Genomic DNA, 16616 nt, shown 5'->3' with positions numbered 1-16616 from the left:
GATGATGATGGTGCTATTTTTACAACCTTCTTCTATTATTATCTCCACTACTGTAGACTTTCACACAGAGCATATTCTGGCATGCTGCCTTTCCCACTGCTCGAAGAAGGCACCAGCATAAAAAAAAGAAGAAAAAAAAATGACAGACAGCGAGACAGAAGTTGTTTTTGTCTCTTCCCCTTTTTCCTCCCGCGCTTCCGCATATGGTCGCCCATTCTGCCCGTCTGTCTGTCTATCTGTCCGTGTGTCATTACAGTAAATCAGAGGGCTCTTCGGCTTTATCCCAGCGTCCTTCTGGCCCCGAGACGGCTGGAGCAGATGTTGGAGCCCGGGACAAAATGGATTTCCCCCTGCCGAGAGCAGCTTTTCTTGCCCTTCTTAATGGAGGCTCCTTGAAATGCTAATGCCATCACATTACTGCAGCGGTGGTCCGGCATAGTGATGGTGGGAACAAAAAGCCACCCTTTTGTCACTGGAAATATACTTCACTTCATTAGGTACACCTGCACACTGTATACTTACAAAGATGCTTATGTTTATTTTGGATTGACACTTTTAGAGACTTGTGCTCTTACTATTGGGGTTGCACTTTGCAGTATCATTAAGAGCTGTTTCTAACACAGGGTTTTCTGTAACAATAAATAAATAAATAAATAGGCTCCATATTGGAAAATTTTATATTTGTATAACAAAACTCCTACCAACATTATTCAAACAGATAAGCATAAATTTAACTTGGATTTGACTTTTTTCATTTCAAAACTTTAGGTCATAAGAGCAAAAATTAACATTTGATAGGAATGAGAAACTATACCAAATTCGATACACATAAATATATTTGAAATTGCAATGCAATCTAGTTGGGGAGGTGTCCCTAATTTAGTGGCCTTTTAGTGACTTGTATGAGTGTCCTTTTTTGCGAAAGAAAAAAAATCCCATTTTACCATTCTTGCCATGAACCACCGCTAAACCAGCAGACAAAAACCACTATGCTTTCAAAAAAAAAATCTGCGAGTGCTACATAGGGTAGCCGACTAAAAGCTTCTTGCTCCTTTGCTCTTCCTTGCTCTCATCTCACTCACATACATGCACGTGCACAGGTTTATCGCTCTGGACACTCTTGTCCCTGTCAGCAGCTGGCCGACTGAGTCTTGTTTGAGCTTGTGTACAATCGTGTGTATGTGTGTGTGTGTGAGGGTCCCAGTAAAGCCTGCCTGCTGCTGGGCTCAGCTCTGCATTGGTGGCCAAGCCATGTGGCCACTTTAAAGCTCCTTTCTGAGAGGCCTGTGCGCTTGTTAAGGAGCTCCTCTACACTGACAGTTGGCTGTGGGAATCCCTCTGCCAGCTGTAGCCTGCACGCAGCCCTCCCTCCTCGCTCACTCGTTCCCCTCATCCCTCATCGCTTCCTTCCCACCCGTTCTTTCCCAACTACTTCGCGATCGCCGCTCACACAATCTGCATAATCTATGTAGTGAAACATCATTGCGGACCTTCTGTCTGTCCTGGCAGCGGTCCGGCTGCACATGTTTTCCGCTGTATACCTGCGCACATGGCTGGAAATGCACTTTGGCAAAGGCGGCGGAGCCACGTGTGGCAATGATGGTTGTTTAGATGGGGGGGAAGCTTCACGGCAGCGTTTTACAAGAACGGACTGCGGGTCCGTCTTTTCCACTGACTCGTTCGCACTTTTTCACGGTTATTTCTCGCCACACCAAATGCACTGTGAGGTTGCGCGGTTGTCTGACTTTGGCTGACCTTTTGAGGAGAGCAGAGAGCAGGTGCACCTGTGTCCCGTTGCCCGGCTCATATACTCCCAAGGTGCCGAGGGGCACATCTGCTCCAGAGCGCTCACTTGTGCACACAATAAGGGCATTTGCTTGTATTGTCATCCCTTCTATTTGTGGCGTGGAGCTCGGCCTTGCAGCTTTATAGATGAACTGCAGATGCTGTGATACTCGTACGTGGGTTTGCTTTTTTTATTTTTATTTTGTACACATCACAGAGCAGGTCAGGTGGGAATAAATGAAAATAAGCATATGTTATAGCTTCCAAAGACTATGGGCTGTTTTTTTTTTTTTTTTTTTGTAGACAGGTGCACGAGCTTGCCGTAAAAACTGCCGCATCCTCAGTGTTGTGCCGGGGCGTGTTTAGATTTGGGATTTGGCAGATCGTTTTGCTGCTGGGCATTTCATCAGACTGAGGGCATTTTCTAAACGCTCTCGGTGTACCTGACAATTTGGTGTTAGAAAGTAGACTAGACTCTAGACCAGATAAAACCGTGTTTAAGTTGTGGCGTGTGAAGTGGTTGCATCAAGGTGTGGGCAAACAGCTCCCTGGATGTGTTGTGATTGTAGAAATGAATGTATTAAATGCATTATTATGATCATTTTTTAATATCATTTAAAAACTAAATGCATTCTTTTTATTTGACTTCTTTTAAGCTAGTGGTCATATTCAGAAACGTAACTCATAACAGATCCACATCTTGAGGCATACTGAACGCAGGACTTTTTTTATTGACTTATTCATCTCTATCCAAACTAAATAGGATGTTTCTCTCCTGCCCTCGCTCCCCTTCGTCCCTTTTTCCCTTTCTCTTCCCCTCCTGAGACGACCATGCAAGCTGGCGTCCTTTCACTCCACAGATGTCTCTGTTCCTATAGGGCTGCAAGGAGATGTGTTGGCAATCCTGTGAAACACACCTACAATACACAAATGCACACACACACACACCTTCACAGACGCCTGCTCGCCGAGACACCCAAATGAGGGTGTGAGGCTGCTGTGAGGACTTTTCCAGTTCACGGTGTGTTGAAAATGCACAAGACGAATCAGAACATGTGTTTGTGGGTGCGTGTGTGTCTGCGCATGTCCTCAATACATCCTGTGTGACAACCTGGTGTAGTTTAGATCCGCCACAGCTCTCAGGTTGGGTGTGACATGGTTGTTGCCATATACCTGGCATGATTAGCACTTGTGTGTTTGTGTGATATACACTCTTAGCAGTTTGAACGGGATTCTAAATTGTGCAAAGTTTTTAACTCCTTCTACAAGTGTGTCCGGGATGCCTGTTTAAGCAGCCATGTTGGTGTTCTCTGATGTGTTCTCTTGCTGTCTGAACGGTTGTGTGTCACTTTGTGTGTGTGTGTGTGTGGTTGTGTGTCCACGGCATGGCGGTCCATCTGTCTCCAGGAGAGCAGCTTCCTGCTTTCTCTCTTTCTCTCGCACTCTCTCTCTTATCTCTACCACTGCAGGAACACACAACCTGGTCTGACATCCGCTGACACACACACGCACACACATGAAAACACAAAAGTCTACCTTCTGTCCGTCTATCTGTCTGTCTGTTTGTCCACACTCATTTGTGTCTGCGTGTCCGTCTGCACACATCTCCACACAAAGCTGGTCAAAGCCAGTCATCTGCCTTCCTTCTGTCTCTCTGTCTGCCCGTCTATTTGTCTCGCATCCAAATGGTCACAAATGATGGTTTTTGTGTGCGTGTGTGTGTGTGTGTGTGTATGGAGGCGGGGGGGCACGTGCCATTTGGAAAATCACAACTCAATAGAAAGCTCAGCCGTACGGACCCAAATTGGTTGTGACAAATTAGCTGCTGCAAAATGGCGATGTCACACTGAGTCAAAGGTTTCCTACCGTCTCTCCAATTTGAACATTTAAAAGTTAAAACAACATTTCATCGTAATATAAATGATATATTTGTTCTTTAACAGTAGGTTACCAACAACTTTGTCTGCTTTTATCAGCCCCCATTGGTGCAATCTACAGGGTTGAGCGAGATAAGATACCGTCTATTGATTGGTCAGAAAAACATCCGACTTGCCGAATTGATCAGCTATTACCGCTGCTATGATGTCATTCTATCCACACCCACACAGTACAGTGCAAAAATCTCCAGTAGCTTTGTTTTTATCAGTGAACCTTTACACAGGAGTCAATATGACTTGTAAAATATTAACTCATAGGATACAGCCAATTTACACAAATGAATACAAAATCAATTCCCGCAAAACTGTGTAAAGGAATTCTGCATGAAGGATGATTTGCCTTCTAGTTATATTGTTTGTGACCAATTGTGGCATTGCTTGAACAATCACTGGTCAGTTCATGTTGGATATTTGCAAACTCAACCATGGCGAGTTGAAATGTTTTATAGCAGGACTTTATTTGGTGTAAACGTGACTTCAAATAAAATTCAAGCAAGATGCTTGCAGCCATCTTGGCTTTGCACGGACGAGCTAATCAATCGCTCCCACTGGTCGGTTACCTCGCCTATTCTAGCTTGCTGGCGAGCAGCCACACCTAATGTGTGTGCGCTTGCGTGCGTGAGTATAACATTTGTATGTGTGGGTGTGTGTCCGAGGGGGGACATTGATTGGAGCTATTTCTGCTTTGCCACATGACAGATGCAGCCTGTTCGCAGCAGAAACGTCAATGCCCACACCTGCTTGGCTGCTCCATGTGAGCCATCACGTGTTTGTTTGTCGGTAGTCGAACATTTGGTGCAATTTGAACTTACGCGTCCACCTTCTCCTGGTCCCATACAAAAACTTCATCTGATATTTTCTATATACATACATATTAAGTCTCAGTATTTAATAGCACTGCTAGGCCAGCATGTTGCTCCTGTAAATAAAAAAAAAAATAGGAGGAAGATGAAAGATAAAATTTTGTCAAATGAAAGAAAATCACTGCTTGACGCTTGCAGGTAAGATTACAGTTGCTAATAAGTTATAAATGATAGTAATGGCCATCTGTTCGCCTATAGGGAGCTCCTAGCCAGCTCGGATTTGGCACGCCGTGCCGCGCCTCCACAGACACTCCTTTGAGCGTCGGGCGTTTAGAACGCAGCCACCTCGTGCTTGGGCATTTGCTAAATTCAGACCTGACACTCTGACAGCAGATGCTCAAAGCTAGACTTCAAGATGAGGATAAGTGGAGCTTTCTAACCCCCCCCCCTCCTCCTCCTCCTCACTAAGCAGCATGGCGTACAAGGAGCAACTGTCAAATGGTACTTCCTCCTCCGTGGACGATTAATAGCAGCTAATTAGTACTGGTGGCTGCGGTACGGGGATAGAAAATCCAAACACGCACTTGGGAATGTGTAGCGTAAATATGATTTAAAAGAGCACTGGAACGAGTGAATATGACAAACCTGGGGATGTGATTGATTGCTGGTGCACTGCTTTGTCCATGGTAACCGTGGCCTCTCCATCTGTGTGTGCATGTGTGTGTATGTGGAGGCTCTGGTCTTAGCCCTGTGGCAGGTGTCTCATCCCTGTGCAGTGTTTGCAGTCTGGACCCTCTAAGCACTGGAGCCTGTCTCAGGCAGATTACATACACACACACACACACACACACACACAAGCAGATGGGTGCAGACCTCATCACCCAACAAGCACACAAAGCATGGAAGGGCCTGGCCAGATGAATACGCTGGATGTGTATGGGAAGCCGTATGTGCATTCATTCCATATCTTTCATATCCTGCTTAAGGTTTACATACTGGTGCACTCTTTGGCCTCAATAGCAGTAACTAGACTAGCATTTTATTAATAACTTTTTTTTCTTCTACTATTACCTCTTTTGGTCAACTAGTATGCACTTCTCATTTTGTCGCGGGCCGCATCGTAGCCATGATTTCCATTGGAGGGCCATTATGACTGTCAACACCTTATATTATGAATAACCAGCTTTGAAATCAGAGACTATTAAAAATTGTTCAAATATTTTTGGAAAGGTGAATGGTAATAAAAATTGCGATTTTTTTTAAAGTGAAGACAATTTGATGCACATTTTATTTTCACGGGCCACATAAAATGATGTGGTGGGCCGTATCTGGCCCCGGGACTTGAGTTTGACACCAATGACTGTGTCTATTTATCTACTAAAAAGGAGCATAGACAGTTATTTCTACAAGTGGACTGAATTATTTTATTAGTCTGGACAAAGAGCATACTAGCACATAGACCTTTAGCTGGATATTGAATAAATCAAAGTCAAAAGGTTTTCCTTGTAATGTGTATATTCTTTGATTATGTATCACCGTCACGGTAAAAAATATGCGCGCCAGTAGCAGCAGCGTAGCAAAAGACATTCATGGGTAAACCTTGTAATCCCGCTGCCCAAAGACGAGTAGTATCTCCGGCATGCGGCCCATTATCAAGGCCGAGGCTGCCTGAGATAACGTGCTCCTCTCCTCAGGTTGGCTCACATTAAAGGTGTGGAGACGCCTGAGATGCGACACTGCAGAAGAGGGATTGTGTGTGGTGGCGATAAAATGCAACAGCATGCTAAATGTCAACGTACCTCGGGCTAACAACGCCCAGCTTTGCTGACATAGGAAACACAAACTCTCCTCAATGTAATTGTAAGACTGATGTCTTTTTGAAGCTCATGAGCTCAAATGAAGCAATTAACATTGTTCATTCACTTTTTAGTTTTTTTTCTCCCTCAAAACAGAATGTTCTAGTTTTTGATTCAAGTTGTGCAATTAATTATGAATTTCTGCTGAATTTTTGATTTTATTATATTAATATAAGAGATATCCTACAAAAGTCCTAGCTCAAAAGAAAATGTGTACCATATTTTCCGGACTATAAGGCGCACCTAAAAACCTAAAATTTTCTCAAAAGCCGACAGTGCGCCTTATATATGGACCAAATTTCTAAATTTAAACTGGCCCGAAGCATTGTGTCATGAAATCAATCATAAGTGACCCGCTGAAGACTATGAATCATGAATCAAAAAGACTATGGATCATTATTTTGTGATCATAAAGTAATTTGATGCGTCTGAAGTTGAAATAAAAAAGATAAAATGGAGAATGATTTGATTTGGATTAAAAATCTGACATGATGCATTAATGGTGCGCCTTATAGTCCGGTGCACCTTATATAAGGACAACGTTTTAAAACAGGCCATTCATTGAAGGTGCGCCTTATAGTCCGATGCACCTTATAGTCCGGAAAATACGGTAAACAAAGTAGCAAACAAGTAGTAAACAGTAGTAGCCAAGAATACTTGCATTTACTTGGCATACAATAATGAAACTTTTAAACTATTAATTGATTAAAGCGTGCACATAGACATTTACTTGAAAAAAGTCACGCATCACAAGGGAGGCCTTAGCATGACCTCAGTGCTGCTTGTTTTTTCATCACACACAAATTTTCCGTGTATTTTAAGACCTATATAGCAGACAGTAAATGCATACATTGGTGCATAGAAGCACCACTGTGTGTTTGGCACAGCTGCTGTTGGAGTCTCCCATGTGACCACGGGCTGCTGAGACACATGAAGAGGAGAAAGTGCCACCTTTAATGCTGATTGATGACACCCTGTTTGTGTGCGTGTGTCTACACGTGTGCCCAGTGGTGTCGCAATTCTGCAATAAAAACAGAAATGTCATTTTAAATAGAGGCGTTTTTAACAATAAAAATGTATTAATAATGTGAAAATAAATATAACAAAAAATAATTGTTTGTACTTAGCATTGTTTTGACACTAGCATTGTGTTTGGCTGTTGCCATTAGCAAGACAACACTAATATTGGCAAACATGTCTTACTGGCCCAGTAGATAGATGATGTCGTGGCTGGCAGGTTGCCATGGCGATGTCTGACTTCAGCCGTCACGCGTCTGATATTGCTGACATGCAGCATGGTGCCGCATCCTCCATTAGGACTCAGTGTTCATATTGTTTGATGCTTCATGCCTGTCGTGTCGCATCACTGTCACTTGTCGCCATTTGCACTTATGATTGGACATGCTTTGTTTGTTCTTACATCGCTTACCTCCCGAGTTGTGTGTGTGTGTGTGTGTGTGTGTGTTTGTCCAAAAGGAAAACAATGCATGATCATGGAATTCTTTGTAGGAGGTCAACACAGAGGAAGGCAGAGAATTTTTTTTTTTAAATCTATTTTCTTTTATTCCCTCATTCCTTTTTCACCACATCAGTACTTCACAGAAATATTAGAGGATTATTTTCATTGAATCATATTTTCTGCAACATCTGTCAATGCTGCTTTGCGACAAGGCCCGCAAGCATTGCCATTCATTTCAATGGCATCTCCTTTTCCATTGTGTGCAAATGATTTCTCCATCCATTCCCCTCTCAATGTTCCCACACTGTCCATTTCTTCCACGTTTCGCTCCTTCCTACTCTCTCAAATACTTTCTCACCATTTCCACTGTTATTGCTGCCTCGCTCTCGTTCGCTCCTGCGATATATTTAACCCATCCCCCTGGGGAGAACAGAAGCCCGCCTCAATCTGGAACCAATTGTTTTGTTCGGTTCAGGAGTCCAGAACCGAGCCCTGACAAGGGGCTGCCTGTGAGGACTGCTCTGTTATTTGTTTTTGCTGTTATCAAAGTATGCCTTGTGAAACATTGCTGCCGTTGGGGGAGGCTCGAGTCATTTCTGTCACAGTCGCGTGGACTGAACGGTTTGAAAAGTGTGTAGACTTCCACCGAGGACCCAACATTTTTCCCTTGAGAGTTTTTCACCAGATTCAGAATAAAACTAGGTGAAATCCGACAAGGGGGGATTCTGGGTCTTCTATAATAAGTAGTACTTTTTCTTTTTTTTTTTAATTCTTACTTTTTTTTTTTTTATTCCTACACATTCAAATCTATTAGTTTTAGCATTACAGTATATTGGTGGAGGTTTTAAGAAACGTGTGTAGTCAAGCATTGTCACGCTCCACTTCCGTTACAAGCAGTGTGATGTGTTTGGCCATCTCACTGACGCCTTGACCTCTCACGCGTCTCGCTCGCTGTGCTGTCACATGCAGAGACAGGAGACCCAAGAGCTCAGGTCGGGATCTGGACTCACTCTTAAACCCATTAAGGCCACCTGGGTGTGTAGCCATGCATGGCTCCAAAGATGGCCAGGAGGTGTGTGTATGTGTGTGGGGTGGCCTCGACATGGCCAGGAGGAGCAGGCTGTTGAACAAGATTAGCAGGTTCTCACGTGTTGCATAACGCACCGGGCCACTCGTGAAACCTCAACTGTGGCCTACTTGTATGTGTGGAGGAACACCCTGAAAATAATGCAATGTTTTATTTGAATGTCTTTTTGGGTGGAAGTGCAAAAGGAGAGGAAAGGTATGCATACCTGGCTGGCTCTTAACGCGCCAAGCCTTCACAAATGTCATTATCCAGAGCAGCCTGGAGGTGATTAGGGAGTGTGCCGCTTATACTCGGGCCCTGCTGCATCCATTTAGGCCAACTGCTGCCTCTGTGTGTTTGTGCATATGGGTCCGGGCTTGCTGGGGGCTGTGATCCGTTGGGTCTTATAACACCAAATCAAACACAGGGGGAGATTGCAGATTGCCACCGCTGCATCCTTGTGTGTGTGTTTGTGAGTGAGCAGGGGGGGGGGGTTAAGTAATAAACAAGGTCTCCATGGTGACAGCAGATGCAGCTGCAGCTCGGAATGAAGTTGAGAGTCAGCAGTTAAGGGACAACTCCGTGTGTGTGTGTGTTGTATGTTGCTTGGTGTGTGTGTGTGGTGTGGAGGTAGGGGGGGGGGGGTTCAGCAGTAGGAGCCCAGAGAGTCATAAACACCAGCAGGCCATGACTTCCACAAATAGACCTCTTAGGGTAAAAAGGGAAGCTGAAAATTTCAGACGCAGCATATATAAAGAAAGAAGAACACGTTATATGGAAAGATATTTTATATAATGACTACATATGTTGTTTTGGACAAAAAAATATATCTTGACTTACTAGTTAATTCATTCCAAGAACGAGGAGTACCTTCATTTTCAGGGGATCTAAATCATCTTGATTGGCTGATGGACTCAGACTCAAAATCACATAAGATTTTTGAGATTCACGTTTTAAAAGGACAACTATTTCCATTTTCATCATGGACCAAACATGCGTTGTAGCTAAACCACTTCCGCGACACCCTCCTTCCTCTTGTCTAGGCTATTTTCCAATATTATTTATGCAGTGACTCTCTTTAGTCCTCTCTAAGCTGGCTTTTTCATGGCTTTTCACTGAGGGACTGAAAACATACAAATCCCCCCAAAAAGCCCTCCCCAAAAAAAAAAAAAAACATATGGAGCACTCACTATACCTTAATCAGAGCAGTCCCAGTGCGTGTGCACACTAATATTAGAATAATCCCTGGTGATTATGGGAGAGGTTATTAGGATGAATATGGCATCAGGGTTGGGTCGTGGCGAGCTGAGCCTGGCCTGTGCTGAGAAACAGATGTCAGTTGACCCACATCTGCCGAGCATGCTGGGACATCGCAGTGTCAGGTCGTGGCTCCGATCACCTCCGGGACACCGTACATCTGGGTGATGAAAGATCATTGGCTGATTCTCTTGGTGCATAGAGTCGCATGGGATGTGACCTGCAACCATAACACTCGCCACCTGTCTTTCTGTCATGCAACTGGACTGTTTGGTGCTTTTTTCCAAAATATGGCACATTTTACATACTCAGCATTCACAATGAGTAAGTGAGCCAAGAGGAAAAAGTCATAATGTTCAGTCTTGATTAATGCTGCCAGTACTCAGGATGGTGTTTTCAAAGCGGATCAAATGGCCATGACATGTGGGGTCCCTCAAGGGTCAATCCTTGGACCCCTTTTGTTCAGTATTTGTTACCGCTATGTCAAATGCTTCAGAAAGCCATTGTTGGCTGCTATGGCTTTGTGAAACGGTAAAAGTACAAATCGTGCCAGGTTAGGATGGTCAAAGTGTCATCTGATGAAGTAGAGAACGAAAATTCCGGTGCTAGGCTAAAGCATCCAAGAATATATCTGAGACGATGAGCAGCATTCCGAATAAATGTTACCGCTCGTTAAGATCTTTCAAGTCGTGTTCTGTTTCAATGGCTTCATTCCGACTGTACCACTGACATATTTTGCTTTTGTGCTTTGGAATTGGTATCTCATTATCTGCTGGCTTCTTTATAGCTGGTTTTGGATTACCTGTTATTGCATTACATCACGGTGAAACACCGCAGACTGAAGAATAGATGTAACCGTGAGTGAAAAGGATTTTCATTGCAGCTCCCTCTGTCAGACCAGAGAACATTTTGCAAAGCCAAACATTGTGGCTTTTTGCTATAGTTAAATTTACTTAAAATGATGCGGTGGACCAACACCGAGAATAAGTGAGGGCTAATTGGAAACAGCTTGCTGGAGTTTCAGCAAATCCTGACTATCAGACTGAGCCTCCGCAACTTTTGTTTCCTTACATGCTGCTTTACTGGTCATTTCTTTGTGTTCCCAGGAGAACTGCCAGCTAGCTTGTGGTCCAAGATAGCAAGTTGATGACTCACTCATGGGCCTTGCTGGACCAACCAATGTCAAGTTCATTTGGGCCATGCCATGGGATCAGGTAAGACGGCGGCGTCTCGGTATTATCTATTGATTGATTTGCAACCAAAAGCTACACATGTGCAGTAATAGATTGTTGTATGGGACCTATGACAATGAAACTTCATGGAAATATAACTCGGCCCACAATGTTTTTCTTATGTTTCACTTGTCATTTTGGTGCCTTATTATCCCATCCAGACATTAACAGCTCTGTCTCCTAAACATCACATTCCATCACAACTAAACCACTGCAATCTGTCTACGACAAACCTTGTGGAACGCCAATTTCTTTGGGATCTATAAATCCTCCAAATTTACAAAATACCATTTACAAAGTGTAAAGGCTATGTTTTGGTTGAAAATAAACTGGTTCAAGGAGAGATGGCGGTTGACAGTATGTTGGGTTTTAAAAGATACATGCTTTTGACACTCTTGGAAAATTCAAACTCACTCTTGCCAACTGGAGTCTAACAGTCTCCTCCTGTGAATTATGTCAAAGTTAACTCGCACTTGGACAACTGTTTAAAGGGCAAACAACAATTTTTTTTATTTCCCAACTGTTTGCTATTTTCGTTTTCTCCATTTTGAGTTCCTCCTTGAAATGAACTTTTCATTATTAACTGAAACCAGGCTCAAAAGCATTGACAGATTGAAAAAGCATTTAGAAAAACTTCCTTGAGTGCGACAAGCAAGCATTATAAATCCAAACTAGTCTTTCTTGCCCCCTCCAACTCCCAATTTCCTCCTGTCTAATTCCCCCCCCCCCCTTTCATTCCATCACTCTGTCACCCTCCCTCTCACTCACGGCAGATTAAGGCCCATCCTTGTCATCCCATAGGGTAGAGAGCTTTGAATGACAGCCCAGTTCAGCTTCTTGACACAGGTCCGTGCCCCCGTCATCATCACTGATTGTCCCACGCTGGCCCCTCAGAGTGACAAGCGCCTGCAGAGACACTTACTCCCAGTGAAGCCCAAAAAAAAAAAAAAAAAAGCCCACGTCCAGGATTGGCCCTTAGCTCTCATTTCCCCTTTTCTCTGCTCACTTCATGTAGTTCCACTCATCCGCAAACAGCAAAGCCCCCATTAATATGATCAACATTCCACCTTCTCCCTCAGCTTCACTTTCCTCCCCAGTTTTTATCCCCTAAGACCCCAAATCGCCTTTGCGCTCCCCTGACGTAAACTCTATTATCTCACGAAAGCAGACTAGTATTAATCTCAAGGAATCTTCCAGATCTTAATCAGGCTAATTAGTGTGTTTGTTTTAACTTAACACTGTTGACTCCTCTTGAGCGACTATCTTTGAGCGGGCCACAACAGATGGCTCAGTGTTCTTTTGGGAATGCCAACAAGAGTTGGGATTGAGATGTTTGATGTTGATTTAGTTTACCTTGGATTTTTTTTCTTCTTCAAAGGAGAAATTCAGTGATAAACTTCCAATCCATGATGTGAAGCAATTTAAGGTGAGGCGTAAACAATATGACTTAGACTTAGACTTAGACTTAGACAGAACTTTATTGTCATTTTGTCAACACTAGGTGTGTACAAAACGAAATTTCGTTGCATACGGCTTTCAGCAATGTAGAGGTATTTCGGCTGGTTAAAAAAAGTGACATTCTATATAAAAATATGAAATAAGATAATTATAAAGTACAAAGTGCAGCAGTGATAAAGTATGTGAACAGTGCAGGAGACAAAAACAGTATTTACATATGTATTGATTTACGCATTTGCAACAAAAAAAAAAGTGTTTGTTTTAAATGTATGTTTTTGCCTACATTATACCAATACATTTAAAAATAAAGTAAAATATTTTTTCGTAATTAAATGTTTTTGTTACGGTTGCAGTGATTGAACAATCAGTACAGAAAGTCAAGCAATAGGTCATTACGGAACATGACAACGATGACTAAAGGACAAGTTGTCGTGTGTGTGTGTGTGTGTATCAGAGACACACAAGCGCTATCCAAGAAGGATGAGCACAGACTGTTTCCACCTGCCAGGTGCCGGGTCTCTAATCCCCCTCTCTGTCTGATTACACAAGTATACAGACGTACACAAGGTCATTTCTCTCCGTCCCTTACAATATCACCGACCAACATCGTCTTTTATAAAACAAATATGAAGAGAAAGAAAATGCGGTCAGAAAAGTTGTCTTTAACTTATGGTAGAAGTAGTGAAATGCCGCCACCACTATTTCACTCGAGTCATCCGGGACTGGTTGAAGAAGCGTCTTCAGACACAATACTTTTCTTTGTTGACATCAAAAAAACATATTTTGCAAGGAAGCTTACGCACGTTGCCAAATCTCCACGGAAATCTGCTCTTTGCTTTTGTGTCGTTTTCTGGCCTCGTCTCCTTTTGTGGATTTTCTTTGCAATGGACGCCATCCCTCTGCGTGAGTCACGTCATCCTGACAAGATCTCATGCAGGGAGGACAGCTTTGATATCTCGTGGATAAGAAGGCTTTGTAGAGACGCCGACACCTCCTCCTCCCACTCCGACTTGACTATACCCTAAAGGAGGTATGGGCTGGGGAGGTTCCTCTGCTTCTTGTTTATGATGTTTACGCCTGACGCGGCTCAGCTCCCTTCAGGTGAAAGAGCGGTCAAATGACTTTAAATGATTTTTTCCACTCTTCAGTACATCTTGCGTATTATTTGTAGCACACAAAACAGCATTCACCCGATATACTCGTTTGAATCCAGTAGAGTTATTCCACATGGTGCCACCCTGTCTTCAACCTCTCCTCCGCTCAACTTCCCAGGCTGTGATTAGATACGGTCAACCCTCCACACACTCAGGTAGAACTCACTCAGGCGTATAATGTTGCTAAGGAATGTGACGAAACTGGTAAACTCACAGACACTGCTGATCCCGTATCATCAAATATGCACAACTTTGAATGACGCACACTGACATGTAAAAAAACTAGGTCAAATAGTCATTTTGACGAAATTGCTTCTAGATAGATTTAAGTCGTCAACAATCAACATAACATAATCCAAGTATTATTATTTTCCCAGCTAGCCAAGACCGCCTCAGTTATCCTTACTATTCTAATTATACAATATAGTGACTAATCTCCTTGTTTCATCTTATATAATGACAGAGGTATGCAAATGTGTCGTCCGATTTAGCGTAATAATGCTGATAGTGTTAAAAGACAGTGGGAGGCTTGATGAAGGTGGATTCTGTGGCTGTGAGATAAATGACTTAATAGCTAATTTTGTGAATTTATTCCACCTAAAAGAGCAATTTTTTTATATTATATTATATTATTTTTTATCAATTTCAGCATAGGCTGTTTTCGTTCAAAGATTAATGTAATCATCCTAACCATGGGTGAAAAGACACATTAAATTTCTTTTATGTTTCTGCATTGGTGTCAAGGCCAAGAAAACTCTTAAATCTTCAATAGAATGGAAATATTGTACACGGGAGTTTTCGTGATGGAGATACTTTTTTCATACATAGCCACAAATCTTTGACCCGGCCGTCTGCTGTGCAAAACGGTTGCTAGCTGCGCACTGAAGGGGCCCATCTTGAAAGCGGGGAGGCTGACAAGCGAGTCTTGACCCTGGGCCGAGGTTTGTTGTGGCGCGGCGTCTCCGGAGGGCTCGTCTGGAGCTTGGCTGCTCTCCGTCTGGGCCGCGCTGCTCTCTAATCAGCCTGACACTGCACTTACTGGGCTGACAGCTATGGCGCCAGCCAGAGTGGGGAGGGAGACATTGTACATGTGACAAGGCCCACCTTGGCTCCTCACTTGTTCCCTCTCAAGATAATCACTCCTATTGATTTTTTTTCCTTTTTTCACCTTTCAACCTTTCCGAGGCTGCTTGTCCAAGTCCAACAACATTTTTCTTATCATTAATAGGCATTTTTTTTGGAGTATTTTCCATTGTGGCATATGAAATGAACAAGGTCATGAATCAAGAGAAAAGCAGTAACTATGTCAGTAAATGAGCATGCCATCTAGTGCTGCGTGACGTTTACTCACACGGCATAAACTAGTTAATTGCATGCCGTTTGTAACCTTCAATCTTGGTATGATCCCCCGTAGTTTATAAAGACCTGGCAGCAACCACCATCCAGCATATCTTGCTTCAATGAACACGTTTAGCTCCGCTCAAGTTATCTTCACGTCTCAGCACAAAACATTTTGACACAAAATTATCAGTAGGCTGGAGTTTATTTTCTTGCAGTTATTTTTTTTAAATACACTGATAATTTGTTATTAGCATTAATTTTAATGGTAGTTATTTTTTGGGCAGATAAAATAAAAAGTTATTAAAATAAAAAACCTACCTACCTGACAAGTCTAATTAAGGCCACAGTCACAAAGTATTTAGTATTTGCTACTTTCCGACATTGGAAGTCACGTGACTTGGCTAAATCTTCAGAGGCGTGATTTTTACTGATCTTTAATCTCTCGCGTGACATAATACGTGATTCATCAGTTATTATTTCACAATGACTCATTTAGGAGACTTTTCCCTAAAGCCATACTTAGCCTCTAGCACTCCTCACTCCTTATTGACTTTTTAATGCAGCCCCATGAATAAAAGAAGCTCAAGAGTCATGGTCTCATATGCAAGGTCCCCGTTTTTCATTTTCAACCATGATGAATAATACAAGCAATTCATAAGCTGGCCCTTTTGAGAACACCTATGGCTGTTATTCATGATTGTGGGGAGCAGTGTATGCACAGGGAAACCTAAACCAAACGGTGAACGTGTGTGTGTGTGCTTCATTCCTTTACAGCTCCTATCAGTGAGACGATGCGTCACAGCCGGCGCCCTCCGCCACTCACCTAATTAGCTCCAGGAGCCTTTACATTATTAACAGAGCCCCTAAATCATTCAGAGGGGCCCTAATGTGCGTGAGCGGGTCTGTGTATTGGGAGGCGGGGCTACAAAGGAGGCCTGCGATAATGTCCCAACCCATTCACTACATGTCAGATGTCTAATTATTTAGCCCGGGAAGATTCAGGTAATGGCCCTCCTCTTATTCCCTCCTCCCCATCCCACAGTTTTATGATTGACAAGGTTCGACTTTCCCTACACACACTGTGGAGACATAATGTATTATGGGATGGCATTGTTGGAATGTCTCTGCTCTAAAGGTCGTGCGTTATAATGAAGGAAGATGAGTACGAATGGATGCATAATGTTCTTTTTAATTAACAGGAGCGGCAGTGTTTGCTTTTATTACGTGCACTAATCATTTTAGGAGAAGATTACAATGATAGCACGAGT

General features: G+C 43.0%; 1 long non-coding RNA gene across 1 annotated transcript in view; it reads left to right on the top strand.

Moving 5' to 3' along the window:
- The first annotated feature begins 254 nt into the window (after positions 1-254).
- Positions 255-16616, top strand: part of LOC119116598 — a 97459-nt gene continuing 81097 nt past the window's right edge. Inside the window, exons 1-2 of the long non-coding RNA XR_005096298.1 lie at positions 255-497; positions 11270-11377. This is a non-coding gene — a long non-coding RNA (uncharacterized LOC119116598). The remainder of the gene's footprint in view (positions 498-11269; positions 11378-16616) is intronic.

Source organism: Syngnathus acus, chromosome 22 (assembly GCF_901709675.1).
Source record: "Syngnathus acus chromosome 22, fSynAcu1.2, whole genome shotgun sequence".
NCBI classification, from domain to species: domain Eukaryota; kingdom Metazoa; phylum Chordata; class Actinopteri; order Syngnathiformes; family Syngnathidae; genus Syngnathus; species Syngnathus acus.
The sequence above is the reverse complement of the archived record's forward strand: the minus strand, read 5'-3'. Positions and strand labels throughout refer to the sequence as shown.